Here is a 17598-nt window from a genome sequence, read left to right on the forward strand (position 1 = left end):
TGTGTTGTTTTCCCAGCACTTAACACACTATGTGGCACATAGTAAGTACTTAATAAATTCCTGTTGACTGACTGGCTTCTAGATTGCAGATAAGAAAGTTCTTGTGACTGAAAGCGATTGCACTGTCCAATGATTCAATGTGGGGAACAATAGATTTGATCAATGAGAGTGACATTTAAGATATATAATACCATTGGCTTTGCTTTTCAAACTTAGACCTCTCCAACTGCCTTACAGTTGAGCCCTCAGATCAGTGTGAACTCATTCTATTCCAGTGTAAGCTCCTTGAGAGTGGGGATTATTTTGTTTTTCTTTTTGCATCCCCAGTACTTATCCCATAGTAAGTACTTAATAAAAATATTTTCAATGTCAAATTCATAGGATAATAGTGTGAAAGTGGCAGTCTACTCCAGTGGTGATCTGATTCAAACCCCACGTCTTACAGATGAGGAAAATAAGGCAGGAGGGTAACTTTCTCAAGCATTCTCAGACCACAAAAAGAGTGCCTGTATTTAAATCTAGGTCACCTGAATCCCAGCCCAGTACCCACTATGTTCTACTCACGTTTCCTAGCCCAAATGATTGATGTAGCAGAAGATTGAAAATGTTAGCAGATATGGTGGCTGAGTTGCTGTAGGATAGCAACAAAATAACAAACAATAGCTAATATTTCTACGGCACCTACTCTGTTCCAGCCATTGTACTGTTATCTCATTTGATCCCCATAACAACCCTATTATTATCCTTTTCTAACCTACCTGCTACCTACAAGATCATAGAAAGTTTTCAAACTGGTCACCCTTGAGGCACCACAGACTCAACAATTCCAAAACAAAACTCATTTTACTCATACACTCTCATCTCCAAATCCATTCTCCCTGTTTTTTCTCAATTTCCCCTCAATACATTTCTTCTTCCCTGGCTATAATGTTTTCTCTTTAGTGTTATAGCAATTTAAATTGGTTTCATCACAGTTTTATTGGGAGACCCATTCAGGATTTTGATTTTTGAGGGGTTTGGGCAAGAGCTGGTAGAAATTCACACTTGATTACTAGCTTTGTAGGGACATTTCATTCCATGTTTAAGTGGGATTCTAGGCCTATGATTCTGTCTGGCAGTCAAGGATAGCCCTCATCAGTTTGCCAAGGGCCTTTGTGTCTTCCCATTACCTTCATCTACACATCAAGACCACGCATAAAACATTTGCTTTCACTTCAGAGAAAGTTCTGCAAACTATAGATGAAGACAAATTTATCATCCACCACATGGGATATGGAATTATTGAACTGAGAAAAAGAAAGCTTGTTTTGAATCAGAGGGATTTCTCTTCACTGCCTTTGATTTACCCTCCCCCCTCTTCCTGCTTTAGCAATACGCACATTTGTTTATGTGTATATATGTTTGTATATGTATTTGTATATATGTGTGTACATACATTTGTGTATATATAATATACATACATACATACACACATATAACTAAATATATGGGTCAAGTTGGAATTTTCTGAATGGCATAGTTTATTTGGGAGGAAAAAAATAAATCTACAAAGTAACTACTGGGTGCAAGTCAAAGAAATGCATTTTCCAAATTCTGGTCTTCTTCTGTTTCTCCAGTAGTAGTAGTAGTAGTAGTAGTAGTAGTAGTAGTAGTAGTAGTAATAGTAGTAGTAGTAGTAGTAGTAGTAGTAGTAATAGTAGTAGTAGTAGTAGTAGTAGTAGTAGTAATAGTAGTAGTAGTAGTAGTAGTAGTAGTAGTAGTAGTAGTAGTAGTAATGATAATAGAAATTGTAATCACTTTTACGTTAGACTCTAAGGCTAACAAAGCTCTTTACCTATTTTGCTATTTTATTTCACACTTCCAACAACCATTTGAGGTTGGTGATGTTATTGTTCCCATTTCACAAAGAAGGAAACTAAGATACAGAACATTTAAATGACTTGCCTAGGGTGACACAGTAAGTACCTGAGATGGGATCCAAATCCAAGAATTCTTGACTCCAAGATGATTTTGGAAACTTTATTAATTTACATTCCATTCTAAAAAAATGCTTTGGATTTTAACTGAGTTCTTTGAATAAGGTTTCTCCTCTTAAAAAAAATCCCCTAGGGGGTCAGAACCAAGATGGTGGAGTAGAAGGATAGATCTGTGGAAGATCTCCCCCAAAAGCCTATAAAATATCTATAAAAATTACTCTGAATAAATTTAGAGCAGCAGAAGCCACAAAATGATAGAGTGAAAGAGATTTCCAACCCAAGACAGCCTGGAAGGCTGAGAGGAAAGGTCTATCACACTGGCTCAGAGTGCAGCCCCGCCCAGCCTTGGCTGCATAGCCCAGGAGGTACAGGATCAGAGCAGATTTCAGGGAGTGGAATCACGGATGGCAGCTGTGGTTCCCATATTTCTCAAGCCACAAACTCTAAAGACAGCTTCAAAGGTCAGTGTGAAAGCTCTTTCACCAGGGTGAGAAGGGAGCAGGGTCCTGCCCCAACCCCAAGCCCAGGTGGCCCCAGGTGGTGCAGTGTTCATTTTTAGAGTCCTTGACCTAAAAGACCCTGGAGGAATTGAGTGATTGTTCTGGATCTCAGTTCTGAGTGGCAGTCCTGGGGTGAGGAGGAGCACTGGCTGGCATGGTGGAGCTGGTGGATGCTCAGGAGAGGGAATACTATTCACAGATGCTAGGCAGAAAATCTTGTGGTTGTTCCCAGACTACAGACAAGAGAGAAGTAAAATCCTCTCCCTTGATTGTGCCACCTTGGAGGAAATGAAAACTTACAGGTCTCTAGAGTATACCCTCCTCTTGACCAAGGACTCACAAGTCAAGTAACTGGCTAGGAAAATGGCCCCAAAAAAGGAAAAAAAAATAATACCATAGAAGGTGACTTTCTTGGTGAACAGGTATTTTCTTCCATCATTTTTGGATAAGAAAGAACAATGTTTACCATCAAAGGAAGACATAAAAGTCAAAGCTTCTGCATCCAAAACTTCCAAAATAAATATGCAATGATCTCAGGCCATGGAAGAGCTCAAAAAGGATTTTGAAAATCAAGTAAGAGAGATGGAGGAAAAATCAGGAAGAGAAATGAGAGTGATGCAAGAAAATCATGAAAAGCGAGTCAACAACTTGCTAAAGGAAACCCCAAAAAATTCTGAAGAAAATAGCACCTTTAAAAATAGACTAACCCAAATGGCAAAAGAGGTCCAAAAAGTCAAAGAGGAGAAGAATACTTTAAAAAGCAGAATTATTCAAATGGAAAAGGAGGTTCAAAGCTCACTGAAGAAAGTAGTTCCTTAAAAATTAGAATGAAGCAGATGGAAGCTAATGACTTTTTGAGAAACCAAGAAATTGTAAAACAAAACAAAAAGAATGAAAAAATAGAAGAAAAGGTGAACTATCTCAATGGAAAAATAATTGACCTGGAAAATAAATCCAGGAGAGACAATTTAAAAATTATGGGACTACTTGAAAAGTGTTGACTTGAAAGTTTAGTTAAAGAAATGACAGCAGGCTAAATGCATATATTTTTATTGTTTATTCTAAATTCTAAATTCCTCTTAAAGTAATAGTACATGGATTCCATGGAGCTAGATATTAAATCTAGCTACCAGGTACCAAAAACAGCCAGAGTCAAATCTGTTCTAAAATAATCCAAGGCAGTCTGTGTCCTTCAGAATTATGGTCTCCATGAATGATTAACTAGACCATTAGAAAGGAATATCTTAATTGCATAGGTTGTAAATACAATAAGATAACAGAGTTTGACAAAGTTTCAATTGAAATTATGACTCAAGTTGTCTATGTTTTCTTTATCATTAACATACCATAACATAGTATATGTCCACAAAATATTAAGATATGGAAAACGTCCCAGTATTCAGAAAAAGTGTCTTAGATTAAAGTTCTATTAAGAAATGTTAAGTCAGCCCTATCTGACTTTTATTGACATAGGAAGAGGCATTCTCTGAATTTGCTTCACAGAGAACAAAGAGTTTATTCCAAAATTAATATTAAATATTATTCCCTCCTTTTGGTTAAAGGCAAACCAAAGTCTTTGCCTGTAGACAAAGAAAGATATGAGAAGAAAAAAAAATCTCTAAGTAACCAGTAATATGAGAGTTATTCTCCATGCAAGTCCAGTCCAGGCTCTTGGGAAAGCTATTTATGTCTGATGGCATCTTCTTCAGGCCTCCTCGAAATTGGAGGACATGGTCCACTAAGGAGCAGGGGCAATGAAAGTGACAGATGGATCCAAGAGTCCATACAGAAAACCTGACAAAGTCTCCCAGAAAACATATGATTTGGTAAATGAGACGAAACTGTACAACATTGTTAACATGGATAAAGGCACATAGCAATAGTTCAGTTTCCCAGCTATGCAGGGCTAGGTTCAAACAACACAATGAAGTTTTTCTCACAGTTCACAAAACTGCATTTTTACTTTGAGTCAGATACAGATTAAAACTTAGATGACTCACAATAAACTAGTTTTGAAAGGGAGATTTATATGTCACCAAAATAAACAAGAAAATTAAACATGAACCATACAAATAAAGGCAATCATTATTTCAATGTTAATTAACATTAAGTTCCGTGTATCCCAGTAATCCATGCTTAGTTTTCATTTAAACATCACTTTTTTAATCCCAAATTTCTCATGTAGTTATCTGATATCTAGACATCCTTTCTTTGATAATAGATTTTATTCTTGGGACAGTTCAAAAAGAGAATTGTGCTTCTCTAGTTTAGATCTAGATGTTCCCAGATATTTCTGGCAATATAAATTAGTATAGTCACATAAAAATTGTTCTCTATTTTTTTTTTGAAATTTTAGGGAATTCTGGTTTATATTATTTGCTGTTTCTGTCTTTACCTAAACTCTGTAACTGGAATAAGAATCCTTTAAAATGTGAGGGTTCAACCATAAAATGAATTCATCTTCACTTTAAGTTATTGGACAGGTACTTTAACAAAGAAGAAATAATTTACCACTATCTTATAAAATTTTTGTGCAAACAACCACATTTCAGATCTTAGTATCAAAGACATGATAAAGTTTAGAAGCCAATAATATACATTTGCATATAACTCTTAGAGGAATCTGTCTGATTCTGTTGCTTTTCCTCAAAATTTGCTCTGCTATTTAATTAGATATCTATCACCTTACATGTTTGTCTTATTACTTGGTCTAATCATTTCCTCCTTTGGAGGATGTTATCTTTATATTATCTTTATTTTTATTTGGTCATGAATATAGGTTAAAGTTGTAAGCTATTCATTCCTGCACCCCATTATAATAACTCAGAGATGTTCCAATTTCCATTTATTATTTGATAGTTGTAGCATTGTACTTACAGAACTTCTTGATTATAAAGATTTGGTATAAAAGAAAAAAGAGGGACAATGTCATATCTTAATAGAAGGAAAGGATTTCCTTAGTTCTGGTTGGTTCCAAGAATGAGCCATCATCTGACAGCTTATCATGTGGTCACCAGGTGCTGAAAGCAGGGCTTAGGAGTAATCAGATGGGGAATTTCCTTTTCCAGAAAGGAAATAGCACATTTGGGAAATAAAGTTAGGAAGATCCTACCCTGGCTGTGTCCAAGGTCGTCTTCAAAACCTTTCCAAATATCCACTGTTAGACTGCAGCACATATCAATTGGCTTTATGATAACTTAGACAACTCTTCCTGTAATTAGAGTTTTAAACAATAGCAAATTGCAGTCCCAATCTCTTAGCAAAGAAATATTGGCTGATATCCTTGAGACAGGGCCATCTCAACTTTGATTGAGGTATTAATTATCAAATCAAGTTACAGAATTTTTTTTCTGTCTTCTTAAAATACTTCCTCACCCTTTAAAGCATCTGCAACTGACACAAAAGTATCCAGAACAACTCTCTAGGAACAAGAGGTGTGTAGATAACCCACATTTGTTCCCAAACCTTATCTACCTTTCATAGTTTCCATCAGAACTTAATTTATCTTTCCAAATCTCTCAATCCTATTCTTCACATTATTGTACTTGCTTTTACATTTTAACCATAAGACAAAATAGTTCATAAGTTATTACTTTTTACTAGCATAACTGTACTGGAATCCTATTTCAGCTTAACCAAAGCAAAGAGGTTAGTGGCTAATTTTTACAGTTTGATGGAATTATGTCCTTCTTTCCCAAATTTGTTTTTCTTCCCTAATTATACTTACTCTGGAAGAATGAGATACTTCAGGAATTGTCTTTTGCATATAATATGTTCAAACTCAAATTTTAACTCTGACTTAGGCCATAGAGTGACTACAAATTTAGATCAAAACAACAGGATCTCTTCTACTTTATAGCTTAACAGCTTACTTTTACAGTAAATTACTTTGAAATTTTAGTAGGCCTTCTAAAAATCACACAAGATTTTTCAAAACATTTTTCTAAAATATTTCCCTTTTGTTAAAAATAGCTTAAAATTTATTTGGATAGTCACTAAACTTTTATGAAGAAAACTCGTTGGAAACTTTTAAGTGATTGGTATCTCTTTCTTTTTCCCTAAAACAAAAATAAACCTTTAAATTTGGAATTCATTAAAGTTGAGTTGTTATAAAAATGTCCTTAAGCAACATGAATTCCCAAAGTATTATAACAAGCTGAATTCTTAATTTTTGCAGAATTTTTACATATTACAAAATGCTTAGAGAAAAACGGTGTTGTTATGGAATCTCACATTGGTAACAGTAAGAGACTGACTCACAGAAAATCACTCTTGCTTTTAAAATCCTTTTAAACAATGGGAACATCTTAAGGTGAGTCTTAAGTAGTTTATATAAATTTCTGCACATGTTTTGATTTCAGATAAAAATAATATTTTATTTCCCAGTAAGATTACACAAAAGGACTCATATGTTTTGCTGGTCACTTGCTATTGATCCTAGAAGTTTGCTGTAGAAGGAAAAAGCAGGGATATGTGACATACCAAATATGACAGGATAAAACATCCTTTTATTCTGTTTGAATTCAGAAAAGAGTAAAATTAATGCAGACAACTATACCCAAATTAAAACTCAAACAAAAACAGTTGTGGTCCAAAATGCCTTTTACCTTAAACAGCAAGTTTCTCTAATCACAACTTAGAGCCAGAAAAAGTTATTTCTACCCTCATGGAGCTACAATAAGCAATAAAGATTTTCCAGGATTCACACATATAAGGGATTCCATTTAACATCTTTCCTTCTCGAATTTAAAACTTGTTCTGATGTAAAAACCAATTGTTAAAAACCTTTTCTATTTATTACAACTTCTGAGCAAGTCATATTCATTGTTTAGGAACAATATAAAACAAGTTCCTTTCCTAGGGCTGATGACCTTGTTCATAGGGATGGTTTCCAGGGGTCTTATCAATTTTACAAAATAAGGCAAATCAGCATGGATCTCAGAGAGGAGGCTGATGTTACTGCACCTGCCTGCCAACCTTAAGTAGGACTGTTCTGAAAGGGCAGAACCAATTTAAATAGTTTTCTAAATAAAGTTTTCACTCCATTTACTCCATTCCTTCCTTTGCATACACAGTAATCACTCAACAATTTTAGGTTCCAATATTAAAACAGTAAACCCAAATAACTTAGTTAACAATGCCATAACTTCATAAGTGATAGCCAAATTGTTTTAGCTCTAACCTTTTAACAGGCAAAGGTGAAAATACCCGGTTTTCTAAATGGCAGTTACAAAACATTACAAGACAAAGTTAGCAGAACTGAAAAAGTAACATAACTGGTTTTACACAATTTTCCCAACATCTTTTAGTATCAACAGTATTCAGATTAAAAATTACTTTGTCTAACACCATTTCTGAATTACAGTTGTGACTCAATTTTTACAATCTAAGACAAATTCAGAAATGAAATCTTAGAAATACAACTTCAACACTACAATAGCTTCAGATGGTATTATTTGCATTTTCAGAAATTATTGATCTTATTACTTTTAGTAATCAAAACCACTTCAAAGTTAACAATTACATTAGAGAGATAATAATATTGTATGTAACATATACTGATCATTACGTTAAGTATTTTACCATCATTTTATCATTTTGATCTGACAACAACCATAATTATTTTTTACTTTTACAAATCATAAAATGGGTCAAACAGAGATAAAAAACTTTTTTGCAACTGAAACAGAAAATTGAAGCTTACCAAGAGTAGAGAAACTGATGTCCCAGCGGGGATGATTCTTGTAGGCAGAATTTAGGGAATGCTCGCCACAGGCCTGAAACATCTATCTCTCCCTTTCTCCACAGCTGCAGAGTTTACTGAGCCTAAGGCAGTTTTGCAGCTGCTGGGACAGGGTGAGTAGAATGAATAAGACTTAGGTGACATTTCCAAGTTTTACCTAGAAAGGTGTGCTAAAAGTTGCCCAAGGGCACAAGACTGCCAGAATCACTTCCAGTCTATGAATTGTTGCCCCTATACACTTCTCCTACATTCTCCTCTCTATAATTAGATCTAGGATGAGAGTGGTTAACATGAACTCTTGTAGGTGTAAAAAAAATCCCCGTTCTGAGATACTCTTTTAAGTCTGAGACAGAGTGGGGAATGTTAAGTGATTGGGATTAGCAAGGTGAATTTCTAGAGCTACCCACAATCTTAGGAATTATTTTTTTCCCAGTAATTTCAAATGATCAGTTCCCGGATTTTTCTTAATGATTAATCTCACAACATACAAATCTGCCAAAATGATTTTTACCTAAGATGATCTAACTTTCCATTGTAATTCCAGGTTGGTCAGATCGGAACAAGTAAAAGTTTTAAAGTTTTGTTTGTTTATTTCCCTAGCTGCAGCCCTTGAAGTCTGGCTGCTTGCATTTAAATCTTACAAGATAACAGACTTATTCACAGCACACAAGATACGGACAGGGACATGCTCTGACAGACAAACTGACGACAGGACAAATACAAATGGAGCTCACAAGAAAACAACACAGAGAGAACAATTAGAAGCTTATTAGTTCATAGGTGGATTGTAACTATCCTCTTCAAGACCAGAGCCCTTAAAGGTTAAGCAAGGAGGGGGAAGGAGGAGGCAACAGAGGCTTGGACAGAGATTGTCTTCCTCAGGGCTAAGGCAAGGGGGGAGGAGGTAGCAACTAGGTGCCATCACCTTCCCCAGATCAGAGGCCTTTAAGGGAAGAGGGAGGGAGGAAGGAGGAGAAAAGGGGAATTGAGTCGAGGGAGTGAAAAGGAAAGGACAAGCTGGAGCCCATGCCATAGAGAAGTTAAACAGTATATGGCTGGTGCTGCAGCTGCTCTGGGAGCCTGAAAGGGAAGAGTCTTCTGCCTTTCGTTTTCTCTCAGCCATGTCAGCAAGCCCAAGATGAAACATTCCTGCTGCTGGCTAGATGTTTTGTTGGCCTTTAAACTTGATTTGGTTTTAAGATAAAGGAACTTTGACTGGTCCAAAAGAGCCCTGTGGTGGCCAATATAATTTAGGGCTATCTTTGGTTAATTGACACTAATGCTGGCAATACCTATAATCATCAGGCTGATAAAGCCTTGATATATGAGAAGCATGGGTCTTGTCATCCAGATTTCTAATTCTAGTTTTTGAATGACCCATAGCTAGCTGATTTTCCTAGATCAGTCTTCAGAGGAGATGTAATTAGTACAGAGGTGACTCAATGTGAATTGTTCTCTGTCTTGTGGTTACCTTTAAAGGAAATTTTTTGGACATAAACCAAACTAGTGGGAGTCCTTTGGAAGCTGGGAAATAGAAGGACTTACCCTAACCACGTCAAGTTACAGGAGTCCAGGAAAAAAGCATCCTCTGGCACCTGAGTCCTGGCATTGGCGAGGTGAGGAAATGGCCACTCCATTCCTCAATTCCAATCCACATTTGGGCACCGTAACTGTTGACCTGAAAGTTTGGTTGAAGAAATGACAACATGCTAAATGCATATATTTTTATTATTTATTATAAATTCTAAATTCCCTTTGAAGTAACAGTACATGGATTCCATGGAGTTAGATATTAAATCTAGCTACCAGATACCAAAAACAGCCAGGGTTAAATCTGTTCTAATACAATCCAAGGCAGTCTGTGTCCTTCAGATTTATGGTCTCCATGAATGATTAACTAGACCATTAGAAAGGAATTTCTTAATTGCATAGGTTGTAAGTACAATAAGATAACAGAGTTTGATAAAGTTTCAATTGAAATTATGACCCAAAATGTCTTTGTTTTCTTTACCATTAATATGCCATAACATAGTATATGTCCACAAAATATTAAGATATGGAAAATGTTCCATTTTTCAGAAAAAGTATCTTAGGCTAAAGTTCTCTTAAGAAATGTCAAGTCAGCCCTATCTGGCTTTTGTTGATATAGGAAGAGGCATTCTCTGAGTTTGCTTCACAGAGAACAAAGAGTTTATTCCAAAATTTATATTAAATATTATCAAAGCCATGATAAAAAAAAAAGAGTGTAGATATTATCTTTCATGAAATTATCAAGGAAAACTGCCCAGAGGGTACAATAAATATTGAAAAAATTCACTGATCACCTCCTGAAAGAGATCTGAAAAGAAAAACTCCTAGGAATATTGTAGCCAAATTTCAGAGTTCCCAGGTTAAGGAGAAAATATTGCAAACTTCTAAAAGGAAAGAATTCCAGTATTATGGAAATACAATCAGGATAACACAAGATCTAGCAGCTTCCACATTAAGGGATCAAAGGACTTTGAATATGATATTCCAGAAGTCAAAGGAACTAAGAATAAAACCAAGAATCACCTACCCAGCAAAACTGAGTATAATAATAATAAATGGTCATTTAATGGGACAGAGGAGGTTGAAGCATTCTTGATGAAAAGACTAGAGCCTAATAGAAAATTTGACTTCCAAACACAAGAATCAAGAGAAGCATGAAAAGGTAAACAGGAAAGGAAAATCATAAGAAACTTACTAAAATTGAACTATTTATGTACCTACATGGAAAGATAATATTTGTAACTCTTGAAACTTTTCTCAGTATTTGGGTAGTTGGAGGGATTACACACACACATACACACACACATACACATCTATATGTATATATAGACAGAGGGCACATGGTGAGTTGAATAGGAAATATGATATCTATCTATCTGTCTATCTATGTATCTATCTATAATTAAGAGGTGAGAGAGGAATATACTGGGAGGATAAAGGGAGAAGTGGAATGGGGCAAATTGTCTCTCATAAAACAGATAGGAAATAGCTTTTTCAATGGAAGGGAAAAGATGGTGGGGTGAGATGGAAAAGGAAAGTTTACTCTCATCACACTTGACTGAAGGAGGGAATAACATGTACATTCAATTTGGTATGAAAATCTGTCTTACACAACAGAAAAGTGGGGGAGAAGGGAATAAGTGGGAAAAGGGAATAAGAAGGGAGGGCAAATGGGGAGTGGGAGCAATTAGAAGTAAATACTTTAGGGGAGGGACAAGGTCAAAAGAGAGAATAGAATAAATGGAGGGCAGGATAGAATGGAGGGAAATAGTCTTTCACAACATGACTATTATGGAAGTTTTTTGCAAAACTACGGGTATGTGGCCTCTATTGAATTGCTTGCCTTCTCAGTGGGGATGAGTGGGGAGGCAGAAAGGGAGAGACGTTGGAACTCAAAGTTTTAGGAGCCATACAAGAAAAGAGAGAAGATGAGGATAAGGGAAAGGAAGGATGTGACAGAAGGGAGGATAGATCAGGGAAAAGAGTAATCAGAATGTATGGTATCTTGGGGTGAGGGGAGGGGAGATATGGGGAGTAAGTTTGGAACTCAAAATCTTGTGGAAATGAATATTGAAAACTAAAAATAAATAAATAAATTACAAAAATAATCCCCAAGTTTTACTTCTATTAATACCTCAAAATGAGACAGGGTAAATGGGTTTCTCCTGACATAGTAGAAAGTGACAGATATGGGAGGCTGGGTTTGTGGCTCCTTGGATCCCCACCTCTCTCTTCTCATCAATAAAACACACTTAATACATTGCTCTTATGCTCTGATTATTGTACTTACATGCCCCAATTCTCCTATTAAATCCAAATTGTATTTGTATTTAAATGTAAATTGTATTTAGCATGTTCTTAGTGCTTGGATGATTGAATGCTTAGGCTGTTAAATTACTCCCAGGGATAACTCCCATGCAGTGAAATCCAGTGCTTCCCTGATGCCCAGAAAGGACTTAGATGAGCAGGAGTCACAGTCATAGCCTGAGGACAGCCAGAGAGCAACACAGATTGGATGGGATTTCCCCAATGCAAAAGTCCCATATCAGTTCCTCCACTTGAGCATCCAATTTACAGCAATGACTCTCTGTGCTGCTGTTGAAGTGTTTTTGTGAAATTCTGCATATATTGTCAAGAACTCAGCTGATCACTACGTTTTTACGCAGTTTTTATGGTTTGTGTTTTCGATGGAAACTGGCCAACACTAGCACTTATGAGTAAATTATAGCATGCTTGACTGATTCAATTCTTTTCTGGACTTTGGGGTGCCTTCACTGGATAATCTTCCTGCCACAATGCCCACATGGATGAGGCAAGAGAGCCCGATTCTGGAGAAGCATAATGGTATGTGATGGAAGTTCCTTGTTCCCCAATTTGGGGCATGCACAGACATCCTGTAACTGGTTCTGGTCTGCTAAGTGGTGAAGAAACGCACTGTTGACTGGCTTTTGAGCTCAAAATGGATACATTCAAAAGAGGTCAACTGGGCAAAGTCTATGTTGTTTCCTTCCTGCCTGCCTGATTGCTATTTAGGTGAGAGAGATGTGTTGTAAGCTCCTAAATGGGGAGAAATCTCAGGGACTCAGAGTTCACTTAGGACTGACAGATGGCACTTAAATAGAGATTACTGTTCTTTGACTCTATATGTGGCCCCATTTTTTTGCTTTTGCTTTTAAGTGAAGGGTTATTGGAGGCGGTTATGCCCTTATGAGCTTTAAAATATCATAATAGTGAGGGTCAGAAACTTTTGGAGTTCAATTCCATGCTAGAATTTTCTGGGAGATGGTAAAGAGTACAATCTCAAGCAATGAACAGGACTCAGTATAAGTCACAGGCAGTCAGTGATTCCTCCATCAGATGGACTGAAATCAGAAGTCAACTTGGTGAGGCAAATTTTTTGGATAAGCTTCTTTAAGTTTCAACTCACTTTCTTAGGAGTGAAGATAGTATAGGAAAGAATGAGTCCTTGGGTGTTGGTGCAAAATGTTTACACAAACACAAACATATATGCATATACACATATACTTATACACACATATGCATATATGTATTTATATATATATATAAGGATATGTATGTATATATGTATGTATTAGCTATCCTTTCAGTAAATATCTCTTTCTAAAAGTCAATTCAAGTAAATTCATTAAATAATTCTGGCTGTCTCCTCAGCAAAACAACTTTGGGGAGAGTACATGGAATGGGGTTACAACTGATAGTAGTGGAGAAAACCCTTCTCAAACTCCATTCAGGATCAACTCTAAATGAATCAGCTCCTCTCAGCACACAATCATCCAAGACAAGTACAAAGGACTCACAAAGGAAAGGATGGATTCTGAATGCAGATTGAAACATATTTTTTTCACTTTATTCTTTCTCATATATTTTTTCCCTTGATCTGTTTCTTCTTTTGCAACTGTGAGTAATATGGAAGTATTTTTAACATGATAGCACATGTATAAATTATATCAAGCTGCCTACCATTTTCAGAAGAGGGAAGGAAAGGGAGGGAGTGAGAAAAAAATCTTGTAAATAATGAATTCTAAAATTTGCCTGACATGTAATGGGGGAAAATGTACTATTAAACTTAAAAAAAAACTCTACTCAGGATCATGATTCATGTAAGAGAAGAAATTGGGATGAGAATATCCAAAGTATAGAAGAATTTCATAGAAGGAAATAGCAACCTAAATTTGAGGATTGCTTCTTTCTATTAAAGAAATAGATTTAGAGTCAGAGGACATGTCAGAGAAGTCCAAAAGTAGAATGGGCATCCTCCAGACATCCAGCCTAGTGATTTTTCCCATTGAAGTCCTTAATAAAAGTTAATTGCATTAGACTTAATTCAAATCAAGGAGATAATATATTCAAAATGTTTTTGTGAAATAATACACTGGATAGCATGTAAGCATTATTATTCCTAGGGAAAAGAACTATTAGTATTATTCTTTTTTACTAAACCTCAAGCTGAAATTGTAGCACTTCATGTCAGTGAATCCCCCTGTTGGTTCCAAAGTCATCTTATTTCTTCTTTCCTCTCTTTCTTATTCCTTTTCCCTTGCCCCTTGACATTCTCTAGGGTTTCCACGTAAGAGAAAAATTTCCAGGCTTGTGTTTCTTTCTCTCCCTTGTGTATTCATGACTGGTATTAATGTTTCTTAATTAGATTGATATTTATCATTCTCTAAAGACTTCCCTACTTTACCTCCAGCTCTTGGAGGGTTTTCTGAAGTCTCTTATTAATATGTACCACACATTCTTTAGGTTGCTATAAAAGACTCTTTGCCTTTAAAACATGCCATGGCCTTGTTATAATTCTTCACTGAAATTAGAACAGAAGATATGAAAAATGTCAACATGAATAACATCTGGATCATTGACAGAGAACACATGCTGTGGTCATTTAGAATATTTAGGAACAAGGAAGGTTATATCAGGAAGTTTGGTTAAGTAAAGGTCAGCCTTCCCAAACAGACAAGTCAATGAAAGTGCACCAAATTCCCTACAGAATATTAGTTGACTCATTTGTATGTTTCTATATTCTATTTTTCTCAGTTTTCAAATTAACTTTAAGCCAAAGGAGAAGACATATTTCTTGTGACAGCTTGAATTCATGTCATACCAGAAATGACTCAGAAAAACCAAAACTACTACTTACTGAAGAAAGCAACCAAGTTCTGACCATGTGGGTCAATAAAATTAGAAATAAATAGTGAATAAGAAAGGGTCAGGGGAAATTTTAATCTTAGAATTATCTTTCTTCTTTTTCCTCGTGAAATGAAAGCCAGTGAAGTTAGGATTTTAGTGAAAATTGGAAAGCATTACTTAAAATAGAGTGCAGTTAAACTCAATACAACATGCATTTATTAAGTGACTGTTGTGCTGCAGGCAGCGTGCCATACACTGAGGCTGCAAACAATGACAAAAACAAAAACGGTCTCTTCCCTCAAGGAACTTACATTCAGTTAGAGGAGGGGATAGAAAAGAAACGATGAAAATAGCCCTGATCCTCCAGGAGTTGCTATAATTAGGTAATGTAAGAAAATTCTGTAGCTTTGATTACATGTGGTCTCTTTCACTGAAAATGGAGAGCTGTCCTATTCAGTCACCTCACTGTCATCATGCTTTCACACAAGTTGGCAAAATCATTTTCTCAAGGCAAAAACTTGATCATGTCTTGGTTCTTGTCATGTCATGTTCTTGGTTCACTATTACTTTTAGAATAAAATGTAAATCCATTTGTCAATCATTTAGGACCCTCAACAATAAGGTGCCAAGGTATCTTTCATATTTTATATTAGTATTTTTTCTAACTGCTCTCTTATAAAGTCAACAAATATGTATTAATCATTTGCCATGCACCAAGAAGTGAGTAAAGTCATGTGGATACAAAGAAAAGGAAAAAAATACATTCCCTGCCTTCAAGGAGTTCCTATCATAAAAGGAGAGTCAACCTCAAAACAACCATGTACATTTGAGATATATAGAGGGAGAATGAGACGGTCTCAGAAAAAAAGGCACCAACACTGAGGATGACTGAGAAAGGCCTCTTGTAGAATACATAATCTGACTTGAGATTTGAAGGAAGTCTGTGAAGCTAAGAAACTTAACTGAGGAAAGAGAGCATTATAGGCATAGGGGACAGCCAGTGAAAAGACACTGAGTCAGGAGATTGAGTGTTCAAGAAATAGCAAGGAATCCAGTGCCACTGTGTTGTAGAGTGTTTAGAGGGGACTGAAGTATAAGAAGACTGGAAAGGTAGGGAGTGGCCAGGATATAAAGGATGGTAAAAGATAGGGACTTTTACATTTGATTCTGGAGTTCATTGGGAGCCACTTAAGTTCACTGAGTATACTTCAGTCAGGTGACATTCTAGTTTTTATGCTTGGTTCCTAGCTGCTAAGAGGGACCATTATTCTAATTTCCACTCTGATATGTAGACCAGGTCCCCCAAAGTAACTACTGGCCATTTATTTCTTCAGGAATCTAGGAGGAAAACCTGAAGGGCTATGGCTTTAGTAGTAGTAGCAGCAGCAGCAGCAGCACCAACAGCACTCATGAGCCCCCTTCAGTTCCTATTGATAATCAGCCAGACTTTATTACCTTTTCTTGCAAAGAGTATTTATTAAGATAGTATAGTAAGAAAAAGAAAATAACCTATGTGTTCTAAAATGTGTGTATCAGCTCTCTTTGTGGTGCAAAGAACTGGAAATTGAAGGGATGCCCACCAATTACAGAATGGATGAACAAGTTATGGTATATGACTGTGATGGAATACTACTCTGCTATAAGAAATGATGAACTCAATGATCTTAAAAAACACAGAGATATTTGCATGAAATAATGAAAAGCAATGAGCAGAACCCAGCAAACATTGTATGCAATAACAGTAATATTGTTTTAAGAATGACTTTGAGCTAATAAGTCATTCTGATTGTTATAAATATCCAAATAAAATATAAAGAACATGTGAAGAAAGACACTATCTGCATCCAGATAAAGAGTTGATAAATGCAAACATGTATAAAATCATTTTACATACAAAAACCTATTATGTCTAATGGTAGTCGTCTCTAGGGTGGGAGGGAAGGAAAGAAAAAAGAAGAAATTTACATGATAGCTTTATTACAGATTTTAAAAGATAGCAAGTTGTGCATAATAGATTTGCAGTTTCACGTGCAATAATTTTTATATTATGTTATAGAAATGAATGCTTATTTTATTCCAGAAATTAAAAATTTTAAAAAGATACTATAAAAAGAATAGTAGTTACAAACACTGTCTCCCTTGAACTGGCATATGCTCTCCCTTTGCAATTGAAGTCCCTAGGGAGAGTGGGCTCAGTCTTAAAATACAATGGTAACAAGGAGGATATCTAGAGAACGCATGTGGCAAAAAAACTCCTGGTTACCAGAAGATCTTTACCCTACATAGAATCCCCACATTTTGTGCTGGGATCAAAGAACAGGCATCTTTGTAAAGTCCATCAATAGCATTTCATTCTGGCAGAGGTAGTGACATTTTGGGATGCTACTTTTTACACTTGAATGACTAGGTTTCTGTATATGTTTGCGTCCATGTTTGTTGATGTTTTTCCTGAGTGTAACTTTGCAGATTTAAGTTGGTTACATTAGAAGATACTTGTACAATCTCTCCTATATTATTGTGGATGGAGTTGGAGGTGGCAAAAAAGCCTCTCTGAGCTTTTTCCGCCTTGCTGCCCTCTTCTGATAAAACATGATGCCTTTCACCAATGAACTGACTTCTAATGACATTCCTCCACTTATTTGAATCCCTCAGACTAAATGATGTTTATTTGATCAGCCAATCAGATATTCCCTTCTTGACT

General features: G+C 36.0%; 1 long non-coding RNA gene across 4 annotated transcripts in view; it reads right to left on the reverse strand.

Moving 5' to 3' along the window:
- LOC140530311 (uncharacterized) overlaps window positions 1–8327 on the reverse strand; it is a 126883-nt gene extending 118556 nt beyond the window's left edge. For all 4 annotated transcript variants that reach the window (XR_011975898.1, XR_011975897.1, XR_011975896.1 and 1 more), the window contains exon 1: window positions 8181–8327. This is a non-coding gene — a long non-coding RNA (uncharacterized lncRNA). The remainder of the gene's footprint in view (window positions 1–8180) is intronic.
- Window positions 8328–17598: the final 9271 nt, after the last annotated feature.

Source organism: Notamacropus eugenii, chromosome 2, assembly GCF_028372415.1.
Source record: "Notamacropus eugenii isolate mMacEug1 chromosome 2, mMacEug1.pri_v2, whole genome shotgun sequence".
In the NCBI taxonomy this organism is placed as follows: Eukaryota; Metazoa; Chordata; class Mammalia; order Diprotodontia; family Macropodidae; genus Notamacropus; species Notamacropus eugenii.